This window comes from Prionailurus bengalensis, chromosome C2, assembly GCF_016509475.1.
Source record: "Prionailurus bengalensis isolate Pbe53 chromosome C2, Fcat_Pben_1.1_paternal_pri, whole genome shotgun sequence".
NCBI lineage: Eukaryota > Metazoa > Chordata > Mammalia > Carnivora > Felidae > Prionailurus > Prionailurus bengalensis.
The window spans coordinates 79,247,732-79,261,706 of NC_057350.1; the positions used below are offsets into that span (position 1 = coordinate 79,247,732).

Here is a 13,975-nt window from a genome sequence, read left to right on the forward strand (position 1 = left end):
AGAATTTTTTAAGTGTATTTATTTATTTATTTTGAGAAGTGGGAAGAGGGGCAGAAAGGGAGAGAGAGAATCCCAAGCGGGCTCTGCACTGTCAGCACAGAGCCCAATGGGGGGCTTAATCTCACAAACCATGAGATCATGACCTGAGCCAAAATCAAGTCAGACACTGAACCAACTGAGCCACCCAAACACCCCTACAACAAAAATATTTTTAAGAGGATAAAATGGGAAAAAAGGTATTAGTTCTAGCCAAAACATTTGAAAACTCAAAGGTTTTTTAAGTACACACATTTTCATCACAGCCCTCTCATTCTCCAGCACCCACCATCAAAGATAAATTGTTTCATACAAAAAATGCATTATAACTTGGCTCTCAGAAATTCTCTAAAAATTAAAGTCAGAAGAATAAAATTCATACACAGAGACTATTTTCTGTACACAGAGAGTTGGACTATTGGACAATGGCTTTTATCTGCCCAGTGATATGCCAAAGCTATATTCAGGAAGTAATATAATCAAAAGAATTGAGAGATGGAGAAAGATAGTATACCTCTTGGGCGAGTTTTATCACAAGAAGTTATGAAATCACTATGTAGGCCACAAGTTACAAACTTGTTACATAAATTCTATAAGGGAAAATGGTAGGGGAAACATTTGTCTTAGAGAGCTAGGTCCCGTGCACTTAAAATGAATAGCTCCTCTGAGAACAAAGCCCTTAGTTACAAATGTACAGGACAGAGTAATTTGGCAGAAGTTACAGGTTTCCAGCAAAAGGTCACAGCATGGGATGTGGAGCCGGAGAAAAGCTATCAGTCCCCTTGTGAGGAGTGGCCTTGGGGAGGAGCACGAAGAGGAGGCTGTTGAGGGGAGCCATTCCATACCAAACGGATCTTGACATAGATCACATTCAAAAACATTGGTCTGAAACAAACCAGCGTAAAATACTTTCCTTTTTATCCCTCCATTATACCAACAGATTTGGAGGTCATAATATAACTCATCTTTCATTGAGAAGAGGTCAAGAGAAAATGCCTGGCCAAGGGGAATCCACATCCCAAAACACAGCCCTAAATTTCCTTCACACCTGCTAGTTTTTCAATGACTCTTCATGCTTCTCCCTGAAATGCATCCTCTCTTTTAGCAGAGATGACATCACTTATATGGTATCAAACAGGTTCTTCTTTTCTTTTCCTTTCATGCTTTTTATTCCCCTCAACTTTGGCAAAACTTTAGTTCTTGTTTGTTTTCAGTTGTTCAGCTTCAATCCTGTTTGGGAACTTGGCCAATCAGTAGGAGTGGCTAAGCTACACAACTTAGCTTCCTCCACCAGAGCCTGAAAGATGTCTTTGCTTTTGATTTAAGCACAACTTTTGTGGGGGATGTGTCAAAATCACTGACCCACAACTCAGAGGCACAAATGTTTGAAGAATTAATTAAGTCAATCCTTCCACGAGACAATACACAAGGAACCATAAAGACATAAATTGATTCATTTCATGTAATCAATTCCTGTATCAGGAAATAGACCGGCACAGTAGAGAAAACTTTGGAGTCAGACAACCCTGGGCTTCCATCCAGACTCCATAGCTTGCCAGCTGCCTGAAGGTGGGTAGCAATTTAAGAATCCTTAGCCTCTATTTTCTCAAATGTGAAGTGGGTCCAACAGTTACCTTGCAGGACAGTATCTGAATTAGAAAAAACTAATGGCTCTAAAGGCCTAGCAAGGTATCTCAACTATAGTAGAGTCTTAAAACATAGTTTAAAGGTTTGAGGAAAAGGAATCTAGAAGTCTAATGATCAATGGAATCTATGGTGGAGACATTTGAACAGTTGGGAACAGAGCATGAAGTAACTAATGATGGTGGGGAAAGCCTTATATGCTTTCATATAAGACTCAGACTGTAACTCTGAGTCCATTGTCTCAGGTGTGAGTCATCTCTTCTCTCCGGGCGTTGTTTTTTTCACATGTATAGGAGGGGACTGAACTACTTGGCCCCCCATGTTCCCGACAGCTCTGTTAGTCTAAGGCTACACACAGGCCTGATTTGGAGCCCCCATTCTAAATCCAAGTGGAGAGCTAAGAGGCCATTTTCTTTTTTTTTTTAATTTTTTTTAATGTTTATTTATTTTTGAGAGAGACAGAATGAGAGTGGGTTAGGGGCAGAGAGAGAGGGAGACACAGAACCCGAAGCAGGCTCCAGGCTCCGAGCTGCCAGCACAGAGCCCAATGCGGGGCTTGAACTCATGAGCTGTGAGATCATGACCTGAGCCGAAGTCAGACGCTCAACCGACTGAGCCACCCAGGTGCCCCTAAGAGGCCATTTTCAAAGCAGGTCAAATAGCAAAAATAACAAGGTTGGAATATATCTATTTTGATCACCTTTATCCCAGCACAAATCACAACTTATAGTCCTTTACAGTCCTATTTATAGAGAATCACATCTTTAAGAGCACCAGGGATAAGAAATCAATAAGAACAAGTTACTAGCTTGTGTTGGTTTTGGTTTTTAATTCAACAAGCAAGAAACACTGAATGGTGGGAACTTTAGAACTTCTTGCCAGGTTTCAGTAGTTGTTCCCTTCAACCGGTGAGGGTGTCACGTCAGAGAAGATGCCCTTGCTAGGCTGGGGCTTCCTCCTGCCCACCTGGTCCATTCAAGTTCAATTTCTCCTCCCACACCAGTCAACCATTATGTTGTGGGTCATGGTCTTTTCTCCACTCTCTGTGATGACCTAGCTATAACTTCCTGGATCCCTTCACATTGTGAAATCTTCCATTTAGAGCTTATCTCACTTAGAACAAAGGATTTCATCTTTGTCAGTTGACACACGATGACAATTCAAAGATGAATCAAAACTAGATCTACTTGTGAAGTTTAGAGCCTCATAGAGAGGGTAATGATTTAAGCATTGATTCTAAGTTAGATAGGATTAAAATTAAAGGCATTTATGGTATCAAATATGTCTACACACCCATCATGGAATATAATCCAGTCGTTAGAAGTCATATGTTTAAAACAGTGAAATGACATATAAAAATTCACGGAATAGGGACACCTGCGTGATTCATTCGGTCAAGCGGCTGACACTTGATTCCAGCTCAGGTTGTGATCTCATGGTCATGAGATCAAGCCCCACATCAGGTACTGTGCTGAGCATGGAGCCTGTTTTGGATTCTCTCTCTCCCTCTCTCTCTGCCCCCTCCCCTTTATTCCCTCAAAATAAATAAATAAACTTTAAAATAACTCACAGAATAATGTTAAGTTAAAAAGCAGAGTCCAAAGCTATATATAACCTATGCTTTTAAAAAAATTTTTTAAATGTTATATTATTATTATTATTATTATTATTATTATTATTATTATTTTGAGAGAGAGAGAGAGAGAGACAGAGAGTGAATGGGAGAGGGGCAGAGAGAAAAAAACAGAATCTGAAGCAGGCTCCAGGCTCTGAGCTGTCAGCACAGAACCTGACGTGGGGCTGTAACTCAAGAGCCATGAGTTCATGACCTGAGCCAAAGTCAGACGCTCAACTGACTGAGTCACCCAGGCGCCCCACTACAGTTCTATTTTTAAAACCTGAAATATATATAAATAAGCAAAGAAAAATACTAGAAATTAACATTGAACTGTTAAAATGAGCTTCTCTAGGAGGAGGAGGTTGTAAAAGATGTCACAGCATAAGCCTGTAGTCAAATATTAAATTGACATGAAAGATATATTATTATGAAACAGAAGTTCAGATTATAAAATATTATATTAAAAAATCACCCACACATGTATTAGAAACACATGCACCAAAATGTTATGAATGATTATCTCTGTATGACTGGCTTATGGATGATTTTTACTTTCTTTTTACATTTTTCTAAATTTTCTAACTTTTTTTTGCATTGAACATATATTATACTTAGGATTGAGGGAATAAAAATGTGAAAAATAACGTTTCAAGATGTATATCAAGTGAATAAAAGTCAGAGTTATAGGGTTATGGGTCAAAAGGACTTTACTGAAATATAAGAGTAAACATCTAGGACCTCAGAAAACGGTGGGGAAAGAAAAGAGGTAATCGTACAAGAAATCTCATCAAAGGTAATGGTGACATAGGGAGCTTGGAAGGGCTCCATCCTAGTCAGAGATCATTATACCTGTGGGCTATGGAAATAGACTTGCTTCTAAAGTCCCTCTAATGGTTCCACCTTACCTCCTTAAAGAAGCTTCGCTGGCTATCCAAACTCACTTGAGATATGGGTCTCGTCAACAAAATGAAGCATTACCAGCACCATAAGCTAAGTACTCCTTTCCCTCAGAGGCACTATAGGCTCCTCTAGGTTAGAAACCTTTGTGCTGCTTTGTATTCTACCCCAGTATCAACACCCTATGCTCTCAAGAGAAGTATGCTTAATGAATGTTTATGGTATATACCACATGGGATATGGCAGTAGGACAAGGGCAGAGGAGCAAGGGGAAACTGAAGGTAATAAGACTAGCACTACCCAACACCCACATATGGCCTTGATGACAATGGTTCAAAGAGATTTTGATGACTTGACAATGTTCAAGTCACTGTATTGATAGAAGTTCATCTACAGGGACTGATGCTTATGATCATTTGGAACCATTGAACTCTTCTTATTATATTGCAGGTCATACACAAAAGCAAAGGAAGGAGAAGAAATCTTCCCCTAAGTCTACCATGCAGAGAAAATGAAAGTAGACAATTTGGATGCGTATCCTTTAAGACTTCTACTTTTATCTGTAGATAGTATCTTTTCTTTTACTTCAAAAATGAAGACATGTTGTAAATATTGTTTCAAAAGCTGCCTTTTACACGTAAGATATGGAGTAATACATTGTACATACACTTAAAATATTGAGTATACTGTGTGCTAAACACTTGTCTTTAACTGCATTGGCTCATTTCCCAAGCTCACCACAGCCCTGTGGTCCAGGTATTAGAATTACCCTTTTTACAGACTAGGACACTGAAACTCAGAAAGATTGAGGAATTTGCTCAGGGTCACACAGTTAGTAAGTGATAAGAGTTCCAAGTTGATCAAAGTTCTCTCAAACCTCAGGCCCTGTTTTCTACCACTATGCTAAACTACTCAGTTAATAAATAATTTCCTACAACAGGATATTACTGGCTGTGTAGGTTCTGTTATGCAATCATCTATATTTTTTTGAGTCATGCCCTATTGTTTTTTATTCATGTTGCTGCTTTTTTACTTTGTTTTTTTAATGACTATGATCCTCGTACGTAAAACTTTTTAAAACCCTTCCTTTTTTCAGAGTCTAAGAGTTTTGCACTCTAAGTGTTCTGTATACGTGGCCAAATTACCCCTCTCAGAAACGTAGTATAATTTGTCTCTGTAGAATATGAAGCTCACTTGTATGGGAAATCTACAACAACAACAACAACAACAACAACACCCTAAAAGAAAAACAAAAAACCATGTTCACAGATGGAGATTGGTAGCCACCAGAGGTAGAGGTTGAAGGGTGGGTAAATCAGTGAAAAGGATCAAAGGTACAGATTTCTAGTTATAAAGTAAACAAACCATGGGGATGCAATGTGCAGCATGGTGACTACAGTTAATAATACTTTATCGCATATCTGAAAGTTACTAAAAGATCTTAAAAGTTCTCATCACAAGAAAAAAATCTTGTAATTAAGTATGCTGAAAGTCATTAACTAGACTCATTCCAGTGATCATTTCACAACATATACAAGTATTGAATCACTACACTGTGTACCAAAAACTAATATGTCAATTATACTTCAATAAAAATAACAAAAAAAAAAACCCATATATCCAATTTTCCTGCATGTCAGGAGAGAATTTTTTAATTTAAAAAAATATATGTTTTGCAATTAATGGTTTCAATGAGTCCAATATTTGCTTTAACTTGCAATGCTTTAAGGGTGAGATTGAAAGGTTGAGTGTGTCTGTGTATGTTTGGACAGTTTTATTAGCTTCACAGTTTTTGTCTTAACACAAAATTCTTCATTTCATTAAATACATTAATAATTAAACAAATGTTTATAACGTCAATAGATCTTAATTATTACATAAGCTCTACTGAAAGTTATGGGTGTATGTAATGATGGTGTAAAATTTTCAAAATAGACACATCAGTTAATAAAGGTTTGCGTATCCCTGACTACAGAACGAAATGAACCACACCAGCTGGCTTCAAACATTGCAGGTATGATTGCCTAACTCGGTAATTCTACATATAAGAATATCTTGAACTTGGTACTCTATTTTTTTCCTGTGTGACATAGATTAATCTCCATAGTGGAACTGTACATAGTGCAAAATGTTTCACTTAATTAATTAATTTGAATGCATTTGGGGGAAACTTCTCTATGCCAAGCACTATGCTGGGGGAAACAGAGAAATGGAGACTAGAAGAAAACCTGCAAATACGATTTCTATTCTTAAGGAGTAAATTGTCTATAAAAGAATCGGATCTACCAATAGATAATTACAAGATGGCTGGATAATGACAGAGAGTAATCTGTATAAAGTGCAAAGGAACATTCTAGGGGCGGTGCAGAGTCATGCTGAGCCATCTGGATATATATGGATCTAAGAGTTCTTACACAAAGCAAAACACTAAATAGCCACCAAGTGCCCAGTATGACCCACCACTAAAAGGTAAGGGTTACATTTTACTCTAGGAGTTGCCTTTTGGTTCCATGAATGATGGGAAAGAACAGCTGCCACTGGGGAAGACAAATGATATGCAAAGCTTTTTATTATAAACATGCATTTGCCAGGGCTGCATCAAATAATATGTGTTTCAATGGGTCCCTGTTAGAGTACTAATGTCCCAGTTGGGACCCAGGTAGTGTTGAAGACCCAGATATATATGGTTGGAGCTCCGTGTAAAGAGGAATAACTTTGACAGTTAATGACCTTCAAGTGGAAAGAAAGCAGCAGACAATATTAAGGATGTATGGTGTCAGTAAAGAGGTATAAATTCACTATTAGAGGAAGAGATTTATATGAGAATCCATCCAAGATTGCAGGCATATGAAATTGCATTCTTATCCTCCAGCATGGTTCAACACATGAAGTCCTGTGTTGACCACACCTGGAAGACTCTTTCCAAACATTACAAGTATTCACTGATACAGATGCTGAGCTCTTGTTTCCTCCCATGCCCCCAGACATCCTACATCTGGTATGACAGCACCTGCAGTTCAGGAGGCATTGCTGTGAAGTGTGAATTTCCTGGACCGTATGAAAGGTGTTTAAACAACTACAAAGTGAAAGTTTTGTAGAGCTTTCTAGAGAGTTCTAAGGCTATACATGATCTTTGAAATTGTGTTTAGTATGAGGCAGTGGCAGAGAAGAGAACAATGAATTTGACTTGCAGAACTCAGATTTGAGTCCCATCTCTCAGCAGTGTGCTGTATGATTTTGGGCAGATGACTTCAACCCCCGAGCCTTATTTTCTTTCCCTGAAAAAATTGAAGATGATTACCCCTACTAAGACTACTTCACAGAGGTAGAATAAAGAAAATACTGTATGTGTATCAGTCAAGTTACAAGCTCTATAAAAGTACATTTCTATAATTCCCTCCCATCTTAAGGGGGAAAAAAACCTCCCTCTTTCCCCTCCATGTTGTTCCCATTCTCTCTGGATCCCTCTACCTATAAGCTCTTCGAAAAGAACATCCTATATTCACCAGCTCTAATTTCTCTTATTCCATTCTCTCCTGATCCTACCCAGCCACACTGCTTGTTACGTGTTCAGATAACTAACATCATCTCTCTCCACCTCTCAGTAGCATCTGTGCCGTCTGACCACCCTCTTCTCCTCGGAAAGCTTCTGCACTTGGACCCCAGAGCACACGGTGCTCACCTAGTGTCGGCCCTCCACTCTGGCTGCTCCTTCTCCATTTTTTTCTTGGTTCCTGTGGAACCAGAGGAAAAAATAGAGGGTAGTGGGAATAGAAGGTATGGTCTGCTCCAGGGTGCAGATGGTATAGGGGTGCACTATCCATGGAAAATATAAATGAAAAATGCTTTTTATTACTGTGTGCTAGAGGTTCTAAATAATTTCAGTGATAGAAACCTCTTCTCTGCTGACATAGAGCTGCTCCCGCCATGCCTTTTCCCTTTTGGTACACTGTTGACTGGACTCTCCTCACTTTCCTAACCCAAAACCTTGCAGCATCCAAATCAACCACTCAATCAATCTCTCTCATTCTCTCTCTCTCTCTCTCTCTCTCTCTCTCTCTCTCTCTCTCTCTCTCTTTCATCTATACTAACTCCTTTGATGATCTCATTTAAAAAAATTTTTAATGTTTTTATTTATTTTTGAGACAGAGAGAGACCAAGCGTGAGTAGGGGAGGGGCAGAGAGAGAGGGAGACACAGAAGCCAAAACAGGCTCCAGGTTCTGAGCTGTCAGCACAGAGCCTGACGCGGGGCTGTAACTCGCGAACTGTGAGATCATGACCTGAGGTGAAGTCAGACGCTTAACCGACGGAGCCACTCAGGCGGCCCTGATGATCTCATTTAATTTCATTGTTGTAAATATCATGTATATATTGATTACTTCCGTCTTTTATCTTCAGCTCAGATATAATCACTGAGCCCCAGATTTTTATATTAACTCACTACTCGACATCTCTAACTTAACCTGTCCAAAAGTAATCCAGTGTTCCTTCAAAACTCAGTGCTCTCATGGTCTTCTCCATCTCAGATATAAGGCCAGTGCTTTCTACGAGTTGCTCAGCAAAAGTCTTAGAGTCATCCTTAGCTTCTTCCTGTCTCATTATTCCCCATTCAGTCAATCTCAACCACACAATTAAAACACATGTCATCTCCACCACTAGCAACTTGTCCAAGCTTCCACATCACTCATCTGGATTATAACAGTTCCTCCTTAATGAATCTCCCTGCTTCTGCCCGCCTTCTCATCACGCCACCCTCATCTATTCTCAACACCCAGACCAAGGGATCCCTTTGAAATGTAAGCCAAACCATGTCATTCCTCTGTCCAAATTCTGCAAATGGCTCCCATCATACTCAGAGTGAAAGTCAAAATCCTTATTGTGTCCTACTGGGCCTGCATTATTGTCGTCTCCATCCCCACTCCCACCATCATCTTTCTTACTCCATTTCCAAAGGTTTTTCCACTGAGTTCACTGTATGCATTTTTCTTTTAAGAGGCCAAGCAGACTGGCTCCAGTTTCAGGACCTTTGCACTTGCTCTTCCAGATGTCTGGAATGCTGTTTCCTCAGTTATTTACATGGCTCATTCCCTTGTATCATTAGGATCTTCACTCAAGTAACAACTTATTTCTTCCTAAGCACCCTTTCCAAAATCTCAACTCTCCAAGACCTCCTATCCTTTTCCCTATTTTTCCTCTATATCTCATATATTGTCTATTTTACTGATTAATGTGTTTGTTTTCCATCTGTCTCATTAGAAACATAAGCTACTTGATGGCAGAGATTATTTCTCTCTCTTCATTGCTGAGTTTTTCCCAAATCCTAGAACATATATTCAATAAATAGTTTCAAACGAATGAAACTTGAAGAGATGTTTGTTTTGAACAGATATTCAATAAATAGCTTTAAAGGAATGAATTTTTTTCAGATACCTCATTTTACTCTGTGTCATATCACCTACCTACTTCCCTTGAAGCCCAGGTCTTTGAGATAATTCTGAAACAATTTCACATACAACCATGCACATAACATGAGAAAAGTTCGGTTAATTACACAAATACCTGTAGTATGTGCAGAAACATTGTTCTGGTGATGAGTGGAGTCCTTTACAAAACTAAAACCTTCCCTTCAACCCATCAGGAATGCTGTAAGCCAGAGTAAAACATTCATATATTTGTGGAATTCTCCAGCAGTGTTTTAATGGAAGAGTGTAGGGCTAGGACATCCAAGAATTTTCTATAACTATTCCTTAGGATGTGACTGCTTCCCAGACCAAAGGAAAAAGTCTATCAACTAAAAATAATGCTCCACATCCCACAAGTTAAGAACTTACGCAACATCACTTTCCTAACTTTCAGATAACCCAGAGGAATAAACTTGCTTTACAAAAAGAAAAGAAAGAAAAATCTTAACCATGTTTTTTTAGTCCAAATATTCCTTACAAGTTTCTCAACGAGTCTTTTTAAAAATTTCATCCACTTTTCTAATCATTCTGTATATTACTACTTTGCCTCTCTCCCTAAGCATCTGATACTGTCCATTGTGTTTAGAAGCACTCAATTCTATTTTTACCCCTTAATTCTTTTGAAAAACTTAAAACTAAGGTTAGTGATACCTACACAAATGTTCTGTCCTGCCAAATTATAGATTTTGATAGCCATGAACTGGGATTAAATGTCTGGTCAATAGTTGCTATGTTCCTCAAATCCATCGTGTTGTGTCTGACCTTAAGCCTGTAGCCTGTCACTTGGCACCCAAGATCTGGTGTAGACCCACATTTCTAGTCTCGATTCCCCCAGGCCCACTGGGGCTATGTATAGCTACGACAAATGTGCGTGCACTCTCTTTCTCTAGCTCTCTCTCTCTCTTGTACAGATAGTATCTTCTCAGAGAGCACTGACTTATGAGTTTGCTTTAATTTTTCTTTTACTAGAAACTCTTCCCACCTCTATCTGTCCAAAGCCCACGGCAAATGCCATTTCCTCCTTCTAACCATCCTGATGGCAGCCTACAGTTTCCATGAATATCTCTTTACTCAGTGAAACCAACAACATTGGCTTTCTTCTTCTTGCAGCATTTATGATATCTTGCGTTATGGTTATTTATGTGAACACTTCCATTATTAGTAAGCCCCTTTGGGGAAGTTTCATTGCTCTTCACCCCTAAATCCCCCAGCCTAGGGCGATATACACCATAAGTGATCAAGAAGTGATTATTTTATTAGTTAATGGATTATAGAAAACATACTATTGGGCTAGTTTCCAGAATTTCAGCAATTTGCTCTGTATTCTTTGGGAATGCGGGGCATTGTGGTGCATTCTATGTGTTATCATACATCATAATTTCTTTTCTTATGTTTATGACATTGATCTATTGAGTAAAGAGTATTATCCTGCACTTGTCAATTTTTCTCTTATAGGCACCTGGAGGTTATGCTGGAACTGTGTCAGGTAGTTGAATACTTAAGCTCTTAAGTCACTGAGCTTCGACATCTGGCTTAATATCCTGGGTAGGTATGAGGGCCAATGGCATGATCTGCTGAAGTCATCATTTCTCTTCCTACCTCTCAAATAACAAGAGGCTAGGGCCAAAGAATTAATTTCACCTCTTCCCTGGTGACATTGATCTGTGGTCTGGCCTATCATTATACGGAACTAGGTTTCCCTTGAAACAGAATGATTTGAGCACATGACAGACTGGAAGAGACCAGCATTGACAAATGCAAATCCTGATAGCTAAAATCAGGTCCCACAGGGATGTGGAGATTTGGAGAATACACGCTTCATCTACAAGAAACACATGTTGCCCAGACCCTGCCGATGTGTTTTCCACGTGAGTATGTGGACCCCTGTAACCAGACCTTCTGATCTTTCTGAAAAAAAAAAAAAAAAGAAATTTCAGATATATCAACCTGAATTTTTACAAGGAATTTCCTGGATGATAAATATTTACAACTGGTTCAATTTTGTTTAGCACCGTACCACAAACAAAACACAGCCGAATGCTGGGCCCACCTGTGGGCACTGGTCTTCAGCCTGAGGACTAAAAGAACTCTAAGGCTCAACCCTACCATTAGATTCTACAATTCTGATTTAAAGATCAACCGGCATTACAACCATCTGAACGGAGTGACGCCTCTTTAGAGGGATCAACGATCTTTAGAAGATACAAAGACCTAGACTGGCTGAAGAGAAAGAAGACGCCACCCGTACTTGCAAATCTCCTAACCTTACACCTAAGAAGTTCCAGAATTTGGCTGAAAGAAAGATTCCACAAGAACCAAGTTAATAAGGAGAGAGGCTTCTCTAGACAAGTCCCCTACTTTACAGGGCATTATATTTCCCCTGAATGCTAAAGGACAAAGCACTCTAAAACTTTTAACTGAAAGACATCGTGAAGGACATCTGGGTATAATCCCCAAAATGATACAGCTCCTGCTTCTGCTGTGGGATGCCCTGCACCATTCCCTATGCGTCATGGGCAGTGAGAAGGTAGGAACGTGTGTTTGACTGACAGCTTTAATGATCACTGGCTGTGTGGCCTTGGGCACATCGTATCATCTTCCTGGGCCTTCGGTTTCTCTATTTTGAATAAGGTAATTGATTAAATGATTTCTTCAAGACCCTTACAGCCAGACAAACATTAAGAATATATAGAAATCTGCCAGAGATGGAGCTACGCAACCCACCACATTGTGGTAGGCTCATGGGGGTGAATATTAGCACTGTCATAACAAACTCAGACACACACGTGCACACACACACACATACACACACACACACGAAACATTTCCTTCCACAACTAAGAATGATACAACCTTTTGAGCATGAAGGGAAAATTATAGCTAAAATTAGCAGCTTAAAAAATAAACTACATAATCACTGAAGATGAGATTTTCTTAAAACTATAGAACAATGAGATATAATGATAGCTGTCATAAGAGAGGAAATTGCAGGAGTCAATTTGAAAGGATTTGGGGGTGTTTCTCCCCCGTCGAGATCTGTTTTTCCACATACCACAGGAAGACTGAAAAGCTCAATATTTCCCTAGGGCTTTTGTGAGCTGCGTCTCATAATGCTCCTGCTGACATTAGGAGAGTGTCATCCAGTCCCAGATGCAAGCCTTCTTTCTCATACAGAGAGCTAGGGCAAGTCTCAGGCTGTATGGAACCATTTTCCACATCTGCATGTCACTTTCAAGTTTGCGAGGCCTCTTTATATACATATTCTTATTTGTTCTCTAGAAATAGTCCCTATTTGGTGAAGCCTATGTTTCATTATAAAATCTGTCTCTGATGAGTCCAAAAATATCCCTCCCAACCCGCCTGCAAGGAAATAACACCTTTTGTTTGTCGTTTGACAGTTCAGGAAGCCCTTTCACTTGTCTTGGCTTTTTGAGATAAGGTATGACCTGCTGGGTGGTACAGAAGAGGGAGAGAGAAGGAGGAATCAAATCTAATCTTGGCCTTAGCCTGCTGATCATACTTGAACAAATCACTTCAATTCACTAAGCCTCAGTTCACTAAGCCACTGAATAGAGAAAATTATACCTATCCTACTGCTCTTATAAGGCAGTTGAGGTCAAAATCAATATATAGATAAGTATGTCAAGTGATTTTATAGGCTGAAAAACGTTGGTCTACAAACCTCGTCAACCCTGGGCAGTAAGGACAAATGGAGGACTTTCCAATGGTCGTGGAAAACTACAAGTCTAGAAGGAACTGCAAGTCAGTGGTAGAGGTGACCAGAAACCCAAGCCAGGGGGCAGGAGAAATAGATTCATAGAGAGAAACCCCATTTCTTTGCACCAGGGACAAGCCACCTGGCCTTACCTGTCTAGGCTGTGGTTGGTTCTCGGCACTTTTCTTTCTTTTCTTGGATGAAGAGGGCCAGACCACAGATAGCGGCCAGTGAAAGTGTAGTTGGTTCAGATGAAGCCTAACATGAGGGTGCCCTTGTGTTGCCACCCCCCAGTCTGAGCCCTGCCTCACCAAGTGGGTTGAGAGTTACGTGCTCAGCCTCAAACAAAGGGGCAAATGAAAGGATTGAGGATGTTTACAGGGTGGAACTCAACCTGTCAGAGACAGGTTTGTGGGTGGGGCCTTTCTTGTTCTACGGTGACACACCTCTCTCTCTCTCTCTCTGTCATCCCATTCTTTAAGAAGTCCTGGGTTGTGCTGCCAACTTCCTCTTTGACTGAAATCTTCTGATGGGGTAAGCAGGAACAGCCTCCTGTCCATTCCCCCATGACATCTGTATGCTCCCATTTAGCTGTAAGGAAG

At 39.8% G+C, this 13,975-nt stretch overlaps 1 protein-coding gene across 1 annotated transcript in view; it reads right to left on the reverse strand.

Annotated features, from left to right (window-relative positions):
* The window catches only part of TPRG1 (tumor protein p63 regulated 1), a 141,832-nt gene extending 128,071 nt beyond the window's left edge, over window positions 1–13,761 (reverse strand). Inside the window, exon 1 of the mRNA XM_043594609.1 lies at window positions 13,526–13,761. The gene's annotated coding sequence lies outside the window, so the exon portion shown is untranslated. The remainder of the gene's footprint in view (window positions 1–13,525) is intronic.
* Between the last annotated feature and the right edge of the window lie 214 nt (window positions 13,762–13,975).